Genomic DNA, 12,431 nt, shown 5'->3' with positions numbered 1-12,431 from the left:
TTTGATAGTTGTGTAGTGATATCCCATTATGTTTTTTTGTTTTTTAACTTGCATTTCCCTAATGGTTAATGATGTTAGAAAATCTTTTCATGTGCTTATTTGTCATCTGTATATATTCTTCGGGGAAATGTCTCTTCCTGTCTTTTGCTGATTTTCTAATTTAGATTGTTTGTCTTACTGTTGAGTTTTACTGTTAAAAAGTCTTCTGTTTTGCCTATAAAGTTATTATGACTTTATGGTCTCACTGCTTTTAAGATTTTGTCTTTGTCTTTAGCTTTCAGCAGGTTGGCCATGATGTATTTTTGTGTGATTTTCTTTGTAGTTATCCTGTTTGGGTTACATAGGGCTTCTTAAATCTGTTGTTTTGTAAATTCTGGAAATTTCTCAGCCAATTCTCTTCAAATATTGTTTCTGTCCTACCTCTCTTTCCTTTTCTCTCCTCTCCCAAATACACACGTTAGCCTTTTCATCATGTCCCAAATGTCTCTTACATTGTTTTCTATGTTTCCCAATCTTCTTTTCTTCTTATACTTCAGTCTAGATATTACAGCTATTTTTAAATCCCTGTCTGATAACTACAAAAGGTGAATCACCTATGGATCTCTCTCTACTGTCTATTTTTGCTCTTGGATTTTGGTCAGTTAGACTTATCTCTTGGCATGATTAATGATTTTGGATTGAATTGGAAGTGGTGTATGAAAAATGGTAGAGGTTCTATATGATGTCATCTTTCTTTAGAGAGGGTCAATTTTTCTCTAGAAGATAGTTAGAATAGGTACAAATTACCTTGATCCAACTAGGCATTGTAAATATTCTAGGATGGGTACTGGTGTTTGTGAGGGTGCATCTTTTTCCTGTTTTCCATTACTTCTATGGCATAGTCTTAGTTAGGAGACCTGAAAACTTAGGGTGTTTACAAGCTCCAACTCCTTGGAGAATCTTGAATTCTAATTTTTGTCTCCCTAGGACTACAAGACTGCTCCCTTTATGTTTTTATGCTCTTTGCTGCAGTTTTATGCTTTACTTCTTGTTCTTTTGCCTAACATCAGTTAGGAATTGGCAAATACTTCAACAGGAAAACAGTTCAGAAAGTTAGTATCACTTCTCTATGATACTACCCCCCCCTTTTATTTTTTAAATCAGGATTTCAATCCCCAAAGTCCTGGGTGCTTTTAAATATTTGTACTCCCAATTTTTGTCTCTTTAGTCTCTGAGAATGCCAGAAGCCCCACACCACTTAAGAATTATCAAATAATTTGAGGAGAAAAGCAGCAGGTAATGTGGAGAATGTTGGGCTTATATCAATAGATTTTCCTTTTATCTGAGATCTTGGAACTTAAAGATTTTTCTGCCTTTGCTGCTCTTTGATGTCTTCCAACCACTTTTTTTTTTTTTTTTAACTCAGCTCTTATTGTTATCTCAGTGAAAGTATTGGTTTGAACACATGAAACTCCATCATAGTGGGCAACAGAAGTTACCCAAGCCAGTTCAATCCAAATAGTTGCTTCAGTGAAGACTATAATAATTTGGGCACAGTTTTATTCAGGGTATTTTCACTATTGCACTTTGCCCATTTTCCTTGATTTCAAACCTTCCTGATTAGATTTTTTGCAATATTACTCATTAGGCCAAAGCTAGATTGAGATCATTAGAGTTCCCAGGTGTAGAAAAGTTGGCCTTCTCTCCCTCATAAGAAATTGAAAATAAAAACAATCCTTAGGTATAAAATAAACATAAGAAATAATTCCATTCTTTCTAAAAATACATCAAATGTAAATTATTTCCCAGAATTTATGAAGCCAGGCTTCCTGGGTGTAGATCCTGGCTCTGCCATGTACTAGGTAGGCAAGATACTTGACATCTCTCTGCTTAAGGTTCATCAGCTGTGAGATGTGGAAAAGAGTAGTACCTGCCTCATAGGGTTATTATAATGAATGAATTAATATTTTTGCAGCACTTAGAACAATGCTTCACATGTATTAAGTGCTCAATTAATGTCAGTTACTAAAAAAGATTATCCAACATTAACAGTAATAGCTATAAAATACATCAGCATATAACTTATGTACACTCATAAAAAGTAGTCATGATTCAGTAGAGATAAGTTTGATTTACTTGGTAAATTTATTGGAACCTTTTCATTCCTAGAAAAATTTGTGATAGCTCCACAGTTTTATTTTTCTTTTTTCTTCCTTTGCCTTTTTTGTGGGTTGAGGGGAGTCTCTCTCTTCTCTGTTAGTGGGAAGAAAAAGGAACCATTTCTTTCTATTGCTCAGCAGTGATATCCCAATAGTTGAGACACTCAGCATTTATTGAGCACTCATTATGTCTTGGGCCCTGTGCTAACCATAGAATTGTAGAAATGAGTAAGAGTCTCTCCTCTGCCTGAAAGTCTTTGTAGACTTATCAGAGTCAGCCAGATAAACCAGAAATGACATACACATTAAGCCATCTACCCTATGGCTGGGAGTCAGAATTTTAGAATACATTAACTTTATAATCTTCACAACAACCTTAGGATGTAGGCACTGAGGATCAGAGGACAGAGGTAACTTGCCCAGACGAGATTTGAACCCAATGTCTCCAAAAAATAAGTCCATGGCTTTCCTACTAATGTTAAGATGGGGAGACAGGGGGGCGCCTGGGTGGCTCAGTCGTTAAGCGTCTGCCTTCGGCTCGGGTCATGATCTCAGGGTCCTGGGATCGAGCCCCGCATCGGGCTCCCTGCTCGGCAGGAAGCCTGCTTCTCCCTCTCCCACTCCCCCTGCTTGTGTTCCCTCTCTCGCTATCTCTCTGTCAAATAAATAAATAAAATCTTTAAAAATAAAAAAAAAAAAAGATGGGGAGACAGGAATCTTTTTACCTAGAAACATCAAATAAAAGGCTGATTGTAGTTGTCTACTTATGGCCCATACCACCTGTTAATTCAGGTGTGTGAACTTGAATCAGACTCCTTATTTGGTATTTATCAGTTATTTCCAGCAAAGTGGTCAAACTAATAATAGGTAGCCTTGACATTCATACAGCAAGTGAAAACTATGGTGCAGGACTATTTTTGAATGGGTATTTTTAAATTCAGTGAATCATTTTCACCTAAAAAAAAAAGGAGTTGTCATTTAAAAAATAAAATGACACATATTCCCTCAACGTAGTGGGCTGTGATTAGAGAAACCCTCTTCTGTATTTCCTATGATATATTCAACTACATTTGGATTAATTAACCAAATTGGTAGAAACCTCGGCTCCAAAGAGATCATCATTGAGATTTCAACCCTATAGGTGACTGGTGACTGGTAGCTTCTTTAGCTGTAAGAAGAATCTCTAATCCTAGGTAGTTTGCAAAGGGAAAATGAGCGATAACAGGTTGGAAGCATGCTACAGAAAGGAGGATTTACACGCATCCACTTTCCATTTGGAAGGTCAGTCCACTGATTATTTTAACTTACGATGAGTTTTAGCCCAAGTCAATATATAGTAAAGTGTACCTAAAAATGATTAACATAATAAAATAAAAATTTTAAAAATCCAGAAAAAAAGGTAAAAAAAATTATCGAAAATTCAAAATGAAAAGGTGTTAGTTTTTGCTAAATTTCAAACTAAATTTCAAATGAAAGCCCTGGATTTTCAGCATTTTCAGAACCGAGAACTTCTTGTTTCACAGGACATCACCTATTGGCAGAGCTTGGTACTGCAGCTTTCCTCAGATGCTGGAGCTGCAGAAAGAGGAAGAGTTGGTCAGGCAGCCAAGGATCTGGAGTCAGAAAGACGCTAAAGCAGGCAGCTCACAGGATATGGGGCCCTGGAAGTCTGGAAAGACATGCCTTCTCTCCTCTCTTCCCATTCCACTCAGTACTACGATGTGCATTTCTGAACAGAGACCTAGAACTGGAACTGGAACAAATTGCAAAATGGTGAATTGTGGCTGTTGCGGAAATCTGCCCCCGGGGAGACCTCCCGACCCATTTAGATGGACACTGGGTTCCATGAGACACTTGTTCCTGTGCCGACAGGTAAATTCCCACCTGTCCTGTCTCTGAATCATTGCAGCATGGCAGCTTGCTTTTACTTTTGCGTACTGCAACTAATAGCATCAGGACAATAACCGTTGAAATACAAATCTATCTTTTCTCCCAGTTGGGGCTGGGACAGAAGTGAAAGAAGAGGAAGCTGGAATAGGAGGATTTTATAGCCACATTTTGGACATTGGTCTTACTGTTCAACAAGAAGCAATTTCTGACAATGAAGAAATTTCATTCTTTTCAAGTGGCACAAATGTAATCTGCTCAGGTGTTTCAGCTTCCATTTATATTTTGTAGCATCCGGAGCAACTCTTTTTTTTTTTTTAAGAGCCAGAATAGAAATCTTGATCACACTAGCATGGAAAGGTCCTTCGGGTTCTGAGAGCAATCTCTTTTTCCCCCTGCCTTTTAGCCCTTTTGCCCTTTGAATGAGTATACATTTTCTGCATGTATTTTCCAGAATACCTTCCTGTGGCATTCATTTCATTCTGTTTAATTGGCTTCCTGTTAATTGAGAGGGAGGATGAACTGGGAAATAAGCACGTGTGCTGAGTTAGAAATAAGCGGGGATGGTCCTAAAGAAAATGAAGCTGAAGTTAGAAAACGTGCAGGACCGTGCCTTTATTCGGCTGCTCTAGGCTCTCACTGCACTCTGTGTTTGTGGGGCACCCACCCATTTACTCCGTGCTGAGCCCCAAAGGGCTGTGGATGAGAGCATTTAGGAGGAGAAGATTTGGCACCTGTATGGTGACCTCAACACGAGGGTCTCAACACGTTCTAAAGGTACGCACGAGGTCGTTTTAAAGTGGTGCTGTTTTGCTACTTTCGTCGTCATTCCTGCATAGACATTTTACAGTGCAGGACTCCGGAATTCATCAGCCCTTTCCCCCCAGCCTACTCGGTGTCAGGGTCGTTAGATCCTCTCATCCAACTCTGGGCCACTACCCCCGTGTTTCTTGGATTTCTTTCCATCACTTGCACGGTCTCAGGACATCGATGTGGATTCTTACGGGGTTTTTAAGATACCTTTTCTTCCAACTCCCCGAGTTTCTGTTTTGATCCATTTGCTTACAAATAGCTTTAATTAGCTCAGAAAACTACCCCCAGAATTTTTCAGTTTCTTTCCTTCTGTTCCAGAGAGAGAGACACATGCTTCATGCTGGTGATAACGAGACCAGTGGCAACTTCAGAGTAGCATGCATTTTCCTGCAAGGAACTGTAAAGAACAGACACCGAAGTCTTAAAGAGGACAGTTGTAGGCAATGCTTGAGTCACAACTTCAGAGGTTGAGGTGGTCGGGGAGCTGTCCGTGATGATTGTGGGGTGCGTGTGTGTACACACACCCCCTACAGTGACAGATGACCTATTGAAATAATTTCAGAGCTGTTCTGTGGTTGCTACGACAACCAATGCTCTCTTGGCTTTCATCTGGCCATGTGACAGGGACTTTGACGTCAGCTGGAGGCAGAGTCTGTGGCTGAGTCCACACAGTCAGAGGCCTGGGAGAATCTGGTGGATGCTGGCCACTCGCTGCTGCTTGCTCTGTTCCTGCCGCCGCTCCTACCACCGCACCCCTGCTTCCCCGGGGCCGCAGAGCATGGGCTGTTAAATCTTGCACTTCTCCGGTGTGAGGTAATTAGCCTGCTTTATACACAATAGTTAGATGTTTGATAGATTACTGCAGTTTTCCCCTCTCTTTTACCTCCTCCAAGTTTATCGTCATGAGCAATGATTGTTGTACCAGGGGAAAAAATGTGAGGCAGCTTCTAGTTGCTAATTTTGTGCGGAGTCTCTGGAATTCGGTTAAATTTGGATTAATGTTCTCTGAAGTAAGTTAAAATACAATCGCCTTTCTTGCTCAACACTTGCTAACATGACATTATTCAGAGATACGGATTTTGCAGCTTGAGCCAAATATTCCCCGCTGAATTCCAGGAATCCTCCCTTCAGCATTGTTTTGGGTTTAAAGACTCCAGCATAGTCTTGCAAAATGTTACTAACTGTTTTGTTTTGTTTTTTACAATTGTTACCCATTCTGAATCAGCCTAGAGTAGTTTGAGATTTGGTTTCTATCTTGTTTGCAGCCTGCATAATTAGCAACAATAGGCACAGCGGGAAAGAACATTATACTTTGAAACAAAAGTTGGTGGGTTTTTTTCTTGTAAATAGGGTATTCCGAAAATACCAGGGAAACTGTCAACAGCTTCCTGTTTAGAGAAAAATAATCTGGACTATGCCAAGGAAGTTGGGGTGGAACCTCTTACGTGTGTGTGCATGCAGTTGCTTTTTGGTTGTTAGAGCAAAGTGCACATTTTCAGGATCTTCCTCTGAAAATTCAGCTGTGAAGAGAATGGCACTGGATAGTCTTCACTAAGGAGTCATGCAAGCTGTTCTTATATTTAAGAACTGAAATATTGCCCACAGAAGGAAACAATAGCCCTAAAGCTAGATTATCATTGGTAGATGTTACTTTAATTCAAATACAGATATGAATAGTCACTAAAATTAACTCCAGATCTTGAATGAATAATTTGATAACAGTGATTAATAAGACCTTTTATCTCCTTATTCCTATAGCTGTATACAAGGCAAACTGTTTTATTTGCACTGTTGTAGTTCATTTTCTGGCCAAGTTTAGTAATTTTGGATTTTCTATCATTGGATAGATTTGATGGTTTTGTAGCTTATAATTCAAAGAAAACCTCTGGCATTTAAGTTAATCAAAGCTGGCATTTATAACCAGGTTTCTCAATCTTACAAATTCAACAGGAAAAATGGGCAAATATTAGAGCAGCATATGTAATATACTTACTATTTTGATGGAGAGGAAATAATGGTTTAACTGTGTATATGAATATACATTTTGTGATATGTGAATTATATCTCAATGTAATGCAATATATTGTTATTTTTTATGTTCCTTATTAGTTTTAGAATTCTGATTGCATTTATTTTTCCTCTTAAAGATGAGAATTTTGAACAGTATTTAGCTTCAGTGATAAGTGAATAAGTGTGGGTGCATCAATAGTTTTTCAATCGCTTTCAGTGACTGAATATTCATTGAACTGACTGGCATTTGGTAAGTCAGTTTTTGGCCAGAGACCCCATGGAGGATTTTCCAAAAAGTCTAATGTGCTTACTATCAAGGCACACTTACTGAGGCATCATCTCATCATTTAATTTATCTCATAATTATAGTAACTCAGAGGCCACATTCTTAACACCCCTAGAAATATGTTAATTGATTTGCAATATTTCAAATGAGCATGGATAAGACTGGTAGCATGTCATTTAAAAGCTCTATCTTTGATGGAGTACTTTGATGTTTGTTTCTTTTACGAAAAATAAGTAATTATCATTAGAGCTTAGATAGCAAAGATATAGCAAAGATTTTCTATATATCTCCCTCTATGATGTTTTAAATTAAAGTTATAAAATGATTATATTCAATGCCCTTATAAAATATACTGGATTTCAGCAATGTGAAATACAAGAGAACAACAAAATGTCAATGATAAAGTTTATCACTAGAAGAGAGCAACCTATGTTATGATCTCCGAGATGCTTTAGAATCTACAGGTTTTTTTCTTGTGGCAAAATAAAAAGAAAATGACTCTCATCACAGTCATCTACTTAGAGCAGTGAGACTGTGCTGATTTCAAGGTCAAGTTTGTTTCAGCTTCAAAGATAGCAGCAAGAAATGATTTGCACTGACCTGATTGTTGCTTTGTGTATAGTTTCGGGATTTTTAACCTTTTTGGTGTCTTGGGCTTCTTTGGCAACCTGGTAAAGCCTATAGACTTTTCAGAATGATGCTTTTAAATGCATAAGTTAAAGTATGCAAGATTACAAAGGGAATCACTTTTGTTGAAATACATTAACCAGATTTTTTAAAAATTGTGATATGTGTTTTGTTATTAATTTATTCTTAAGTAATACAAGCTAGCAGCAGGTATAACTACCATATGAAATAGTGATGAGTGTAAAAAGTATTTCGGAATATCTATACTGACTATAACGTGATGTGAGAATATCCGTGATTTCTCTCGGTGACAAAATCACAGATACTGTGGTTTGTAGCCTACATTTTAATTAAAAGAACTACTAAATTTCAGGTTGGGACTGGCGAAACTAAAAGTCTCATATATATTTTTCCCATCCAAGTTCCTGGATCCCCTTGAATTCTATCCACCCCTGAATTAAATGATATATAAGCTAGTGATGCCAAAATTTCGTAGAACTGCACTGGACAAAGCACACCACCACCATTTCCACATCCAATTCCACATCTGACTTTATTCTCTGAATGTGTGAATGTCACAGTATTCTTGAATTTCGGTGTGAAAAGGAACGGTATATCCAGACAGCAACCAAACTATAACTGTTTCGTTCATTTTCCTCCTTGAAATCCATAAGCATGCTTATGTTGCATGGACTGGGAAACTCTTACCTCATTAGGTAAGAGTGAAGAGGAAGGACTCATAGTGTTAACGCAAGTTATGCAAGTTCAAACCATGGACCACAGGAGTCAGACTAAAGCTAGTTACCAAACGGCCTTTATCCACTCAGAGAAAATAAACCAGTAGAACTCAGATGAAGAATGCAGGATGTTATGTGAGCTCATTGGAGAACTTATGTAACTTTCCAGTGTAATGTAAAGCACATACTTGTGTGAATCTATAAGTTGTAATGTTACTTCCTTACCCAGGATAGAGCCTGTTAGTTTATCTACCACAGGTCCCCAGGATGCACCACGTTCAAAATGAAATGGGGAATGGAGACACTTCCCAAGTAATTTGAACTCAGAATTCTATTTGACTTACTGGGTATTCAAGAACAATACAGGCGGTATTGATATTGTTTAGCATGACTGTCTAAGCAATTGTCTCGTTCTCATGTCGACTTTGAATTTGCAGAAGATATTGCCTAATGTTCTTCTCCAGCCTACTAGGTAGCTTTGCAGTTGGTTGGCTGACATCATATATCATTACCTTTCCAGCCCTGCCTTTAGATTGTCCAAAGCTGCCCTTTCTATTACATCAGCATCCCCCATCTCAGCGTAAGAGAATTGGAGCTGTGACATTTTGTACAAGCTGTTGTCTAAACTCAATCCAAATCCCTAACATTTGAAATGGAAGCTTAGCAATTTTCCTTCATGAGTTCTTGGGGAATTATGAAAGAGGATTTTTCTCAAACATTTTTTATTCATTGGACAAGAAAAGAACACCTGCTTTGGGGACTTTGAGTCTCTGAGGCAACTTGATAAAGAAACTTGGAAAATGTCTAAAATCTCTGACTCCCAGCTGTACTGTTTGCCTCTTTGATGGCAGGTGTTTGAAATTTTAAGTTCAGAAAGGAATGTGCCATTACTCTTCATGAAATCAACTGTCATTGAAATGGTGCCCCATGATGGAAATCCAACTAGAAATAGCATTCCAAAATACAGTATTTTTTTATTGTCTCCAGAAGTGATGCCATAAAAGTTAGTGCTCATTAAGACTTTGATATAAAAATTATATGATAAATATTTAAATTCACTGGAGCCATGTTCTCCAAATTAAAGACAGTCTGTTCTTTTTATCCCTGCAGTGAACCTTAGTTTTTTGGGACATATTTCTATAAATGCCTTTAATTAGAGACACAGCATCTCTTTAAAATTTAGTTTACACTAATGTAAAACATAGGATACTCAGCTAACATTAAAGTTCTATATTTGATTTGCAGGAAAGAAATCTCTAATCTGAACGATATTCAGCTGCTGCTTGTCCTAATGTAAGGATTATTCATATTTTCTGAATTCTGTCCCGATGACAGCAGGAAAACCAAAGTCTGCATATTGCTGTTACGCAAGGATGAATCCTTTAAAGGATGATTCTAGATTTTTTTTTTTTACTTTTATGAATTTAAACCCTATCCATTAGAGGCAAATGTTGAAAAGTGTTACATTCTTCGGCTATCTGCTCAGCTGATTCCCACAGCCTTTCATGTGATTCATACAACTAAAACCACAACCAATTTTGTGATGACCATATTTACAACATCCTTGGAGATAAAAAATAGCATCCCACAAAAGTTATCCCATACTCTACCTTCCCAGGCATCAGGTGCCACAGGAGGTGAGCATTTATTAACTAGCTGCTCCCTCCGCATTATTACAGGGAGCATTTGGGGCCCCTCCCCCACTCAGTCCTTGAGTCATATGTGCCACCGACATAAAAAGCTCAGCTTACTTTATGAACTTCTGATTTTTGTTTGCTCGAGCTTTTATTCAAACATTCAGTCTTTCATACATTCAACAAGCTTTGCATACCTACTGTGTGCCAGGCTTTACACTAGACACCAGGGATGCTATGGGGAACAAGACAAGCAAGGTCCCTACCATCATGGAACTTATAGTCCCCTTTTAGGGATCCTATGTATATCAACAGCCAAAGTTTCTTCCTCATGGTCATTAAAGAATTATCTTTAAAAACTAACAAACAAACAAACATGAAAACAAAAGAGACAAGCAAACAACTGGGAGCCATTAGATTTTATACCTGAGTTAAACCTTAGAAGGGGCATTCTTCAGCTGGTGAACTGCCAGCCTAATTTGTGAGCAATCTGTTCTTATCAGTGTCAAGCATTCCAGATCAGTACGCCCAGCACTATTCTTGGCAGGCCAAAGGCTGTCTTCTAATTCAGAAAAAAATGAGAATGGTAAGAACTGACCTAAAGAATGATTTTCTTTTAGGCAAATATGCTGTCTTATGCAAATAACAAGAGTCATTTTATTTTAAGAAAGGAATCCTTAAATTAGTGGTGTCCAAGTGCAGTTGACCCTTGAACAACATGGGGGTTAGGGGTGCCAACCTCCCATGCAGTCAAAAATCCACATATAACTTTTGACTCCCCAAAACTTAACTACTCATACCCTACCATTGACTAGAAGCCTTACCAATACCATAAACAGTCAATTAACACATATTTTGTATTTTATATGTATTATATACTGTATTTTTCCAATAAAGTAAGCTAGAGAAAAGAAAATGTTATTAAGAAAATCATAAGGAAGAGAAAATAGTTACAGTACTATACTGTATTTATCAGAAAAAAATCCATGTATAACTGGACCCATGCATGGTTCAAACCCATGTTGTTCAAGAGTCAACTGTTTATCTATCTTAGCTTTCCTATACTAATCCAGTCAAGATAGGCTTACTGAATAACCCCAAATCCCAATGGCATAATGCCATTCACTTTTCACTCACCTGCAAATCAGATTTAGGAGAAAGCTTTTTTTTTTTTTTTAAGATTTATTTATTGAGAGAGAGAGAGAGAACACAAGCGGGAGGAGGGGCAGAGGGAGAGAATCTCACACAGAGTCCCCACTGAGGGTGGAGCCAGGCGTGGAGCTCGATCTCATGACCCTGAAATCATGACCTGAGCTGAAATCAAGAGTCAGGTGCTTAACTGACTGAACCACCCACGCGCCCCTAGGAGAAAGGTTCTACTTCACACAGTTATCCAGGAATTCAGACTTCTATAAACGAATCTGGGGAAAATCCTACATCTACAACTTGCAGGTGTTACTTTGGGCAAGTTACCTAAGTCACAGTTTTCTTTTCTTTTTTTTTTTTTTAAATTTTTTATTTGACAGAGAAAGAGAATACAAGCAGGGGGAGCTGCAGGCAGAGGCAGAGGCAGAGGGAGAAGCAGACTCCCCGCTGAGCAAGGAGCCCGACGCGGGGCTCCATCCCAGGACCCCGGATCATGACCCGAGCTGAAGGCAGACGCTTAACCATCTGAGCCACCCAGGTGCCCCTAAGTCACAGTTTTCTTACCTGGATAATATTAGCGCCTACCTTACTGGTTTTTAAGCCAACTTACTTGGCATAGTAAGTGATGGGTATTAGGTATTCAATAATGTGAACTGTCATCATTAAATCAGAACTGGATTATTTCCATTGTTTCCAGGTCTACCATTTCCCCAGAAACTATGAAGTACCACTGCCCAAGTTGGGGCGGTTATCTCCCTGCTGTTACGATAGTAGCTAGCATTTAGGGAGCTAGGTAGACTTCTAAGCTCTTTTCAAAATAACTATTTTTTCTTCACAGTATCCCAATTTTATAAATGAGGGAACTGAGGCACAGAGAGCTTAAGCAAATAGCCCAGCGTTACACAAGAATATATAACAGAGTTCTAGGTATCTGGCCCTAGAGTCCTGGCTCTTTACTCACTGTGCCATATTGCTTTTCAAGCTGGAATATATTTTATTTTCCCTATAAGTCATATATTGTAGCAGATTGTACTCTCCAAAATTGGCCGTATAATTATATCAACTCCCACATACTCTTCTAGAATCTTGCCACTCACCATAAAGAGCTGGAGTCTATTGCCCTCCCCTTGAACCTTACATAGGCTTGTGATTG

At 38.4% G+C, this 12,431-nt stretch overlaps 1 protein-coding gene across 3 annotated transcripts in view; it reads left to right on the top strand.

The window, feature by feature from the left end:
• The window catches only part of NCALD (neurocalcin delta), a 367,272-nt gene that overhangs the window by 285,821 nt on the left and 69,020 nt on the right, over nucleotides 1-12,431 (top strand). Inside the window, exon 1 of one of the 3 annotated variants that reach the window (XM_035011657.1) lies at nucleotides 4,218-5,651. The exons of the other annotated variants lie outside the window; for them this stretch is intronic. The gene's annotated coding sequence lies outside the window, so the exon portion shown is untranslated. Of the gene's footprint in view, nucleotides 1-4,217; nucleotides 5,652-12,431 lie in introns of those variants that run through there. 3 annotated transcript variants of the gene reach the window in all.

This window comes from Mirounga leonina, unplaced genomic scaffold (assembly GCF_011800145.1).
Source record: "Mirounga leonina isolate KUSES-001 unplaced genomic scaffold, KU_Mleo_1.0 Mir_165, whole genome shotgun sequence".
In the NCBI taxonomy this organism is placed as follows: Eukaryota; Metazoa; Chordata; class Mammalia; order Carnivora; family Phocidae; genus Mirounga; species Mirounga leonina.
Note: the sequence above shows the minus strand (reverse complement) of the source record. Positions and strands in the feature narration are given on the sequence as shown.